Here is a 10,284-nt window from a genome sequence, read left to right as displayed (position 1 = left end):
TTCCTTGGCTATAGAGGATAGCTGTAGTCCTACAATGGCTAAACAACCAAAACTGGATTTTAATCATAGACAGCTGGCCACGAGAAACAGTGTAGCTTGTGGCTGGATATGTGATGGTTGAAATGTTCCTATCTCCACGACTGAATTTCAGTGTTGCAGACAGATTCTGGGGAAAAAAGCGGTCACAGGCAACAGAAGACCCCCAGGCAGCCGAAAAACCTATCTAAGCTATCTAGCCTTAGCTGTGTTACCGGAGTTTACAGAGACGCACATGTGAAGTTTGAATTTTTGAGGAGAAAGGACACATATACCAAATTTGTGTAATGGAGTAACGGAAAAGTATTGTACGAGTACTCGCTTGGCTTCTGTCATACACTTGTTTGGATGAACTGCTTGTGGAGTGTTGGGGAGGTGTGATTGGTAAAGGGGAATGGTGATCCTGTGATTTTGTGAGACTGAGGTGATAGGATCTGTCTATGTGCTGGAAGTATTCCCAAACTCCTTACAAACCTTTATCACTGTGCTTGTGGAGAAGCATTAAGTAGTGTGAATTAAATACAGAGTGCAGAATAAGCACAGCAGGTTTTGATGATCTGCTAATGTCTCAAAGTGACCTTTAGTGCTGTATATGCAGTAGGATGGGCTAATGATGATGCTGGTGCTGTGGTTCCTGTATTTGCCACAGGGAGCAATAGAGTGCCAGTTTGACCTGATCCCACTGGCAATAGTTAGCACAGTTTCAGACATAAATGGATTCTGTCATTTTGAGTTGACAAGAGCGCATAAATTCATCACCGACCAGCGACTTAAAGAGAAAAAAGAGAAACTTACAACAGGACAGAAGTAGAGAAAGAAAATGAGTCATAGAATTTCTATTTAGGATAATGATTGTCATAAGAAGGTTCCCCTGGGGCTCTGGCATAAAAAAGGCAATTGACTAGATTGACTCAAATGAGCAGTGTTCAGGAGAGTGCAGGCATAGAGAAATTACGCCTTCAGAAGATGGAACCAGGGGACGTAGATGGGAAATTCGACAGGAGAGAATAATGTAAGCCTCTATACATAACTGCAGGACAGCCAGGGAAGAAAGGTCAGCAATGCTCAGAACATAAAATGAGGATTCTTGAGCCGTTCTGCTTCAAATGTTGCTTTTTTGGCTCTTTGGTGCAATTTAAAATAAGTCCAGACTAATACGATGGACTCAGATTCTCCTATAACTTTATTGATTCTTCATTTGTCAAGATATATTATTAATATTACCACTATACCCACTGTTTATTGCACTGGACTTTCTAATGAATTCTAAACCTATGCTTAGGCTGCAAATGTCACGTCAGTGTTGTGTAACAGCAGTATTCATGCTACACAGGAGTCCATACTGGCTCTGTCTTGTCTGCAAAATCCAAATCTTTGAGCAGCAAAGAAGCAGCCAGACTCTCTGTGTAGTTTTCCTTTGATACGTACGAGTGTTCCTGATCTATCTTTGCAGCAATACTGATGCATATAATTGTGTTATCAGAGTGTGTGTGTGTGTGTGTGTGTGTGTGCGTGTGTGCGGTTAAGTGACACAGAGAGGCGGTGTCAGTGGATGCGCTCAGGGCAAAATGTAAATAAATATATTTATTCAGCTGCTTTTTTATTGGGCACTGACCTTGTGTTTACCTGCGTTTTGTGAGAGGAAAATAAACTTAAAGTGTGAATAAACGCTACAGGTTGCTGTTACAGCCATGAGACACCACATAAGACACATTTAAAACCCTCAAATCCATGGGATTTATTAACAAAGAATCAAGCAAAGAAGACAAGCTCTGAAGCACCTCCTCCATGCCAGGTGCAATGCACCTCGTTAGGTAACGCAGCACTCCTGGGCAGATCTACAATGGAAGGGAAAGGGACAGCAGCACAGAACATATACAGCCGTAACACCCCCACCCTTGTTGTTACAGTAGTGTGTTGAGCTTTAACTTCCTAAGTACTTGAACGTGATTTGAGTGACAGTAGCTATGTTTCCATCCAAAAGTGATTCGAATCACTGGGAAATGCACATTAAAAGAAATATGAATCCTGTGTGTTTCCATTAAATGTACGGACTTTGGTGAAAACTACAAACTCGCGCAAGTTTTCCGCAGAACCAGAAACAAAACAAGTCTTGCATTCTTCTTCTTCTTGTACGTTTTCTGGCGGTTGGCAACCAGCCTGTAAATGCATTACCGCCTTCCCGACCCAGAGTATGGATATCACCATGGAGAGAGGTGCGCTACGTCAGACAAACATAACTGTTTCCATCCCCCGTTTTGTGAATCAACATTTTTTCGAATCAACCAAAACCCAGCTAAAGCGAGCGTATTTTAGTTTGTGTCAGGGGATTTTAATTCGAATTTTGGTGTTTCCATCATAATTTTCCGATGTGATACTCCTTGATGCGCATCTACACAGGCTGATGGAAACATGGTTAGTGTTACAATCTATTTAGTCATTGTTATAAGGGTGGGGGTGTTCTGTGCTGCTGTCCCTTTCCCCTCCATTGTAGATATGCCCAGGTGTGCTGCATTACTTAACGAGGTGCATTGTCCCTGGCATGGAGGAGGTGCAGCAGAGGAGAGAGGCCTCTGGTGTGGGGACTGCTGGTCCTGCTGCCTCTCAGCCTGGGAGTTTTGTTGTCTTGTTTGCTTGTTTATTTTTTTAATAAATCCCATGAATTTGAGGGTTTTCAAGATGTCTTATGTGGATATGTTGGATCAGTGATGTTCATCCCATAGTGCCATCCAAGGGCGGGGCGTACCATTCCTCTACAGCTTGTTCTGTTTTTACTGATTTAAAGGTTTTATCATAGAAGAGAAGTATAGATTGTGACGAGCCCTTCATTCCACTATGTGTCCTGTTGCTCTTCTGTTTGTGTTGCAGGATCCATGTCAGGGCAGGAGGGTTGTCACAAACTTCAGTAGCCATGAGATTTTTCGAAAAAAGCCAAGCGGCAGCCTCCAAGGATGAAAAATGAAGCCAACACCTAAGTGCCAGAAACTGTAGCTCTTTCAATGGACATTTGAGGCTGGCTCCAGAAGCAAGTCAATCCCCATAGACCCCCATGTTAACATGCCCAATTTTACAGCAGAAATTAACATGTTTGCAGCCTGGTGGAAAAACAGTTTTGGTCTCTGCAGCCAATTTCCCTGTTCCTGACAACTGTATAGGTGGTGAGTTTTTATATAACTCACCATTCACATTTTTTTTTAAGGCTTTAAGGTATGTTTAATTAAGGATGGGCTGCTCTGAGTGACAGGCTGCCTGCTGAAAATGCCCTTGGCTTCTCAGTCAGATCCACCCGCTTCTTTGCAGCCTAACATGGTGACAAAAATGACGAACTCAAGGCTTCAAAACGTGAGTCCACAAACCAGTGGGTGATGTCACGGTAGCTACGTCCATTAATTTATACAGTCGATGATAAAAGCTCACCTCCTTCCCACAGCTTCCCTCTCTCTTCCCTCGCAGGCGGCTGTTTCATTTTGTTTTGCTGCAGACATTTTCACACTTCCATTCATGCATGCTGATCACTAATTACACATTTTGTCAGTTCTCAATCATCCTTTATTTTTTGTAAATTCATCTGGTCTCCCTTCTTTTGTCCTGCCTTGAGCTGTGCTGTGACAAGATCGATACAGTCAGCAGTCGGGAGGTCAGAACACGGGGAGACTGTCCTCCCAAGAAAACATGTTAATGTCCAAGTGACAAAGTCCTCTCATATGAATCAATGAGTTTTGTCCATGAGGAGCGAAGGAGGAAAAGTGTGATGTTCTAGAGCCACGGAGTCCACACAGCGAGGTGGTCATGGTGGTTAGGTAGCTCAACAAAATCGGGAGACAACTCTTTGTTTCCTGTCAACTTTGGTTCCTTTTAATAAGGGATTATTCCCTCACCAAGTAATTATTTCAACTCCAGTCATGACCTCTTCCTAACCAAGCCATTTTTGTGCCAAAAACTAAAAACTAAACCATAGAGGCTTCAGATCAGAGAACGCTTGCATCTCGTTCTACAGGGGCAGTTAGTTTGGGTCAGTTAGAGACAATTGTTGCTCCGTTGCAAAATCTGTCAGAAGATTTCATGAAGGATATCTTAGCTGTATTCCCAGCAGGCGGTTAGGAAACACTTTAAGGTTGAACTAATATCCACTGGGGATCTTTATTTCTCTTTGTTTAATATCTGCTGTCTCTGACTGCCTTTGGAGATTGTTCAGGGTTGCAGAGAGCAGGAGCTAATTTGTCTTTTCCTTTGTGTGTATTTTCTTTTTTTCACTAAAGCTCTGTGTCTGTCAGTGACCTAAGAAGCAGCTGTCCTCTCGTCATTTAACATTTATTCCCTCCCTTCCTTTGTGACCTACTTTTACTGTATCATCCCTTCCTCTCACTTTAAAATTTTTATCAGTCTTTTGCTTTCAGTCTCTGTATTACCTCTTTTATCTCTATTACCTGCCCAGTCTTCTCCATTTTTCCAACGGGAATAGCAGCACTCGTTTTCCCACACCCATGCACACATACATACACCTCCATAAAGAATTGCACAGTCAAGGGCAAAGCCCCAATTCTACTCTAAGAGTAGAAATGGGCTGGGAAGGCTGTTGCAGTGCAGACACTTGCAGATTAAAGTTAAAAAGCAGAACCTCTTACAACAGCTATACCAGACCCTGTGGTTTCTTTTCCTCTTACCACGCTTACAACTCTGCAGACATCTCTAGCCAAGTGGGGGAATTCAAAACCATCATGCAAAATAAAATCTGCAATCTACCCAAAGATAGCCTGCATGAGAGGGAAGAAGGAAAGGCATCGTAACCCGGCACTATGTGTGATAAATCACGACTTTCTCTTTCCTGCTTTCTGTTTTCTGTGTCTGGATGCTTTACTGTCCGCCGCATTAAGAATTAGTTTTTTACGATTGTATCACAAGCTTATAAAATTCCGCCAGAAAGCTGAGAAAAAAAAAATCAGAAAAATGCACACGCCTGTTTTACATTAGGGTTTTATGACTTTCTTTTTACTCTCTCAATCACTCTTTCTCTTGTGTTGGCTTTTTTTTGCAGTAATAAAATGGAACAAAACCCATAAATGACACAAGGAATCGACAGGCCTGCAAGAAACGAGGTTATGGGAGGCTGTTTGGTGCACTAATTCCTGGCCACAGCCTCTGCAGCCCTTTAATTAGTTTATTCGTTTCTAAATGCAGACAGAAGATTTAAGAGTGCTCTCTTTACTTGCTTCTCTGACCTAAATGGAATAAATTGGACTGGGATTAGTTCTCGGCACAACACACAGTGTGTGATTGGTGAAAAATGATTCCTCCCACAGGACATTGTGGAAGCCAAGATATAAAAAGCCTGAGGGAAATGAGCCATCGCAGGGTTGCAACTTTCATTTGTTCTGAATAACCTTAAATTACTATCTTTTTCAGGTCAGAGGTTGGCCATTATTACATGACAATTCACTGCGTCAATCGCTGTCATCGTCTTTTTGGATATAGCATCTCTGTGCTGTCATTATTATAAGTATACCTTAGTGTAAATATGAGACATGTCCACCTCCACGAGTGTTGAGTTATTTTTGCTCATAATGCACCAAGTATCATACCAGCAGATGAGATGGACTGGACCACAGTTGCTATGGTGCTGAAACAGGTGTCTTGAGAAAATAGGGATATGAGTCCAGGTACTGTACAATATGCATTTTTCAGTGCAGAGGCTCTTGTCATGTTGGAAATAAAACCTCAAAGAAAAACTGTGCCTTATGAAACAACCTGAATTGGTTAAACATGTTTTATTTTATACCTTCTCCATCTCCAGTCATTCACCAAAGAGACAGGGATGTAATTCACATGCAAATGAAATGCAAATACGTTTGGGTTCCATGTGAGAAAATGGATGAGAGGAGACATTTAAAAGGGAACAGGTTGTTTGTGTGCCTGGGTGTTTGTTTTCCTTTGTTTTTGCTCTTTGTATGCAGACACAGTGCATTGAATGCAGTTGATTTGATTGAGCTGATGTAATATGGTGGTTGCATTGTGTGTTGTAATGGGACATTGCTAGGAGACCTGTCTTTTCAATTTCAGCATATACCTACCTCTTAAAGAAAGACCTCAGTGGAAATAAGGTTTTCAGCATTATTGTGTTGTATGTTAAAAAATATCTGTATATAAGAGTGATACCTCAGTTCATAAATCCTTTAAGGCTCATGAGTAGCCTGATACAGAACCATCATATTCTGTGTATCATATTCTCAGTGGCTCAAAAAATGTGTTACTTGAAGAATTTTGAAAAATACTCACACGTGGTAGATGATCTTCCTAGCAAGTATTCAGATGGACAAGGTTTGGGGTGCTTTCACACCTGCCCTGTTTGGTTCGCTTCAATTGAACTCAAGTTCGTTTGCCCCCCTAAGTGTGGTTTGTTTGGGCAGGTGTGAACACAGCAGTCACACTCAGGTGCACACCAAAACAATCGGACCAAAACCTTCTTGAAGAGGTGGTCTCAGTCCGGTTACAAACTAACTCTGGTGCGGTTCGTTTGTGGTGAGAACGTGTTCCGACCTGGATCCAAACCAACTGCAGTCACATGACACATTGTTTGGGTTAAACATGAGCATGTTACAGTCCTGGAGGATTATTAATGTGCACCTCCTCCTGTACTGCCTTAATATGCACATTCAGCACATCCAATGCATCAAAACACTGTTTTCTAGTTGGAGCTGCGCCTCGTTTTCAAACTGTATGGTTTGACTAAAATGAACAATGACAGCAATATAGTCCACGATGAGCAGCGCTAAAATCAGCCTGCATAGTTGTCCCTCCATTGTGACATTAGAAAGTGTCACATTTATCTTGCAAGTGTACTCTTCTTCAACGTTTTGTTTACTTCCGGGATTTTTCCCACATGGAAATTCTGACCAATCAAGAGCAGCTTTCTCACACAAGGCATTTGATCTGGTCCGCTTGTAAATGCTGCCGTGAGAACACGAACCAACTCTAGGCAATTATGCAACTTTGTAACAACATTAGTCCCTGATTCAGACCAAAGCAAGACAACTCTAGGTCTATGGGAAAACTTCAATTTTCACATAGATTGATAAAAAAAAATGCTTAATGAGAGAAGGCATTGAGCTAATAATGACTCCAGGTCTCTGTATACATTCGCAGCACTTCTGGAGGAAGAAATCCCATGACATCTGTCACAGGCTGCAATAAAGTAGGAAAACAACACAACCTGGCTGCTAAAAAAAGTTACATATTACAAACCACATAAGTTGACATGTAGAAATGAATACATCTGTAATGAAGCACATGTATGGGTGTGTGGCAGTGTTTAGGGGCAAAAAAACACTAAAGAAAGAAACCATATGCTGTCATTCCTGCAGTGGAGATCTCTGTCAGAGAGAGAGGCTGCAGAATGAGGAGATATTTACAAGGCAGAGCACACCAAGCCCAGTTGTGGCTAATGCAGCTGACAATCATCCATTCAGCACCTGCGAAAACACATCTGCGAAAGAGACAGGAACACCTAGTGTTCGAGAAGAGGGGGTCGTCACACATCTTTGACTTTTATCGACTTCAGAGGGAGACACTTTTGTTGGTCTGACTAATTTTTGTTGTCTTTAAAAGAAAAAGAAGATTCCCTGATAACCAATTTCATTAGCTGCTGAGTGACTGAAATGTCAGAGCAGTGGTAAATAGATGGATCAGGGTAAGGTTAAGAATTAGATCTGGACATCTTAAGCGGGGTTGATACTCGTGCGTCAGCTCTATGCAGAGGCTACGCCCACAGCCTGTGCCGTTGTGAACATTTATATTTGTGTGGTGGTGTGTCTGTGTCACTCTGCAGTTACACCTTCAGAACACTAGTTGGCAGCAGAGTTTCTGGGAAGGGCTGTAAAGTTTATTTGATTCAAATCACAACTAGTGATGGGCAAAGCAGTTCTTTACATGTTACTGAATCACTAGAATAAGTTCATTAAAAAGATTTGTTCCAAAGATTTGTTCACCGAATCCTTCAGCGCTTGGAGGGAGGGGCCCTGACTGTGTACTGCATAGTCCAACTCACTGAACTGATACACGGGTTGGTGAGTCTCATTACTGGCCAGCCTAACGTTTTAAGTTTATTTATCTGGAAACTAAGTCCGTTAAAACAATGGGGAGGTGTGTGATTATGTTCATGTGGCTTGACTCCTGGCTACATTAGCCATTAGCTTGGAGAAAACGGTCCCTATGAAAATGTATCGCTGAGAAGAAATGATTTGAATCACTCAGGGATCGGGATTACGTCGTTCACCGAGTGATTCGTTCACCGAGTGATTCGTCACGCAGTAGGCAGTCCCTTCCTGCATCCTGACTGCCTCACGACTCCCAAGTGATTCATCGTTCTCAGTTCCACTCTCGGCCTGCAAACTCGCTGCTGAGCTCAACTGAACTGAGAAATGAACGAATCATTTCCGGAAGTGATTCAGTTCAGTACGTTCACTCAACCCCAGATAGCACACATACATCTAGCTGACATTGACCCGATGTATCAAGTTTAGATCGTTAAGACATAGCAGGGAGAGCGTTTGCTCATTGCCAAGACGTCGCTGAGACGTCGGCCTTTAATTGAAAATGACCACCATGCGACGTTCAAATGATCAATAAAAAGCTGCGCTCAGTAGGCGATCCTTCATTAATATTAATATGCTTTGTTAATTACGACCTTTATTCATTTAGGTTGAACCTTTCAAACTACAACTATTTCACCATTTAATGTGAGAAATTAATGCTAACATTCAAAAATAGCTGTCTGTTACCCTATTTCGTGTGTAAGTGTGCACAATGAAGAGACAAAAGTCAATTTGAGAAACTTTATTTTCAAATTTCCACAAACAATATCTGACAGCCAGTCCGCTTCTCCTGGCAGCCTGCAAGACACAGAAAAGATGATGAGCACATAACTTCAAGAAACAAATCCCAACTTCACCACTGTATTTTTTTTTGTTAGCATTTCAGCTGTCTTTTAGCCAGATTGAAGGCTTTGGGTCCGTCACTCTGCTTCATTCAGTGTGGAAACTGTTAAATAACGGGATCCGGCGTTAACTCCGTTAACTGTTAACAGCAGCTCAACAATCAGTCCTTCATCTCGGAAAAACAGTGGCTTCAAAACTGCGCTATTACCTGTAGCCACCGGGTCAGTTTGCTTTGCAGAGGAGGAGACCTCAACTGACCACGGGTGGCAGCTCTGGGCACTTCCACTTTAACCCAAAACTAGTGTTCACAATAACCAGATGAGCAGATAACGTCAACTAGGGAAAATAAAATGAAAACACCACAGTTATAGCCTGTTAGCTAACATGAGCTAAACTGCTAAAGTAGCTAACAGCTAACAAAAGATTAGCTGGTGGGGAGCTGTGCTAAGCTATATACACCCGGCCAGATGTATGTGTGCTATCCGGGACAGATTTGTTCTTTTGAACGATTCGTTCGTGAACGACACAACACTAATCACAACCAAAACACACATTTCACTTGGCTAAATAGGAACAAGTTTAAACACAAGTACACAAATTGGCTTCATTGTAACTCGCAGCATTCACAGACAAAGCACTTGTCTGTATTTGGAAGCAATTTCCCCACAAATACAACGCGCTAATGTTTTTAGCACAGGCCTATGGCATTTTACATTGTATAAATTAGCCTAGTGACTAGCATACTTATCCCCTACTCATATGAAGCCAGGGACAACAGCAACATTTTACAACTCACAAGGTTCACCGATAAAACAACTGTCGTATACTAAACATGCTTTCCAAATGAATATAATACGCTAACGTTATTAGCACAAGCCTGTGGCATTTCATATTGTATAAATTAGCCTAGCAACTAGCGGAGATTTCCTCTGCTCATATGAAGCCAGGATAAATCACACACAATACTTAAAATGCTATTTTTGTGGAGGCTTTATTGTCTTCACAATTTATCGTTTCTTGTCTGTGAAATTAAAGTAAATAAAAGCTTTGTTTCCACTGAGGGAAATGGTTTCAGCTTACAAAAACAGACAGGAGGTCTACAACGCTGCGACATGTAGTTACATTTTTGGGGAGGTGCACGTCAGGCTATGGCATGGAGTACGGCAAAGGATGCCGAGCCTATGCTGCAGGTGCGGCGTTGATTCGGTGCAGAAGTGTAAACCTGCTTTATTGTATAATGAAATGTATGTATGCACTGCTGAAGTCAATTTCCATTTGACTTTGTAGTGCAGCTTACAACAGTCTCAAGATGCTTCCC

The sequence above is a fragment of the Epinephelus fuscoguttatus genome, linkage group LG18 (assembly GCF_011397635.1).
Source record: "Epinephelus fuscoguttatus linkage group LG18, E.fuscoguttatus.final_Chr_v1".
NCBI classification, from domain to species: Eukaryota; Metazoa; Chordata; class Actinopteri; order Perciformes; family Serranidae; genus Epinephelus; species Epinephelus fuscoguttatus.
This window is presented reverse-complemented; position numbering follows the sequence as displayed.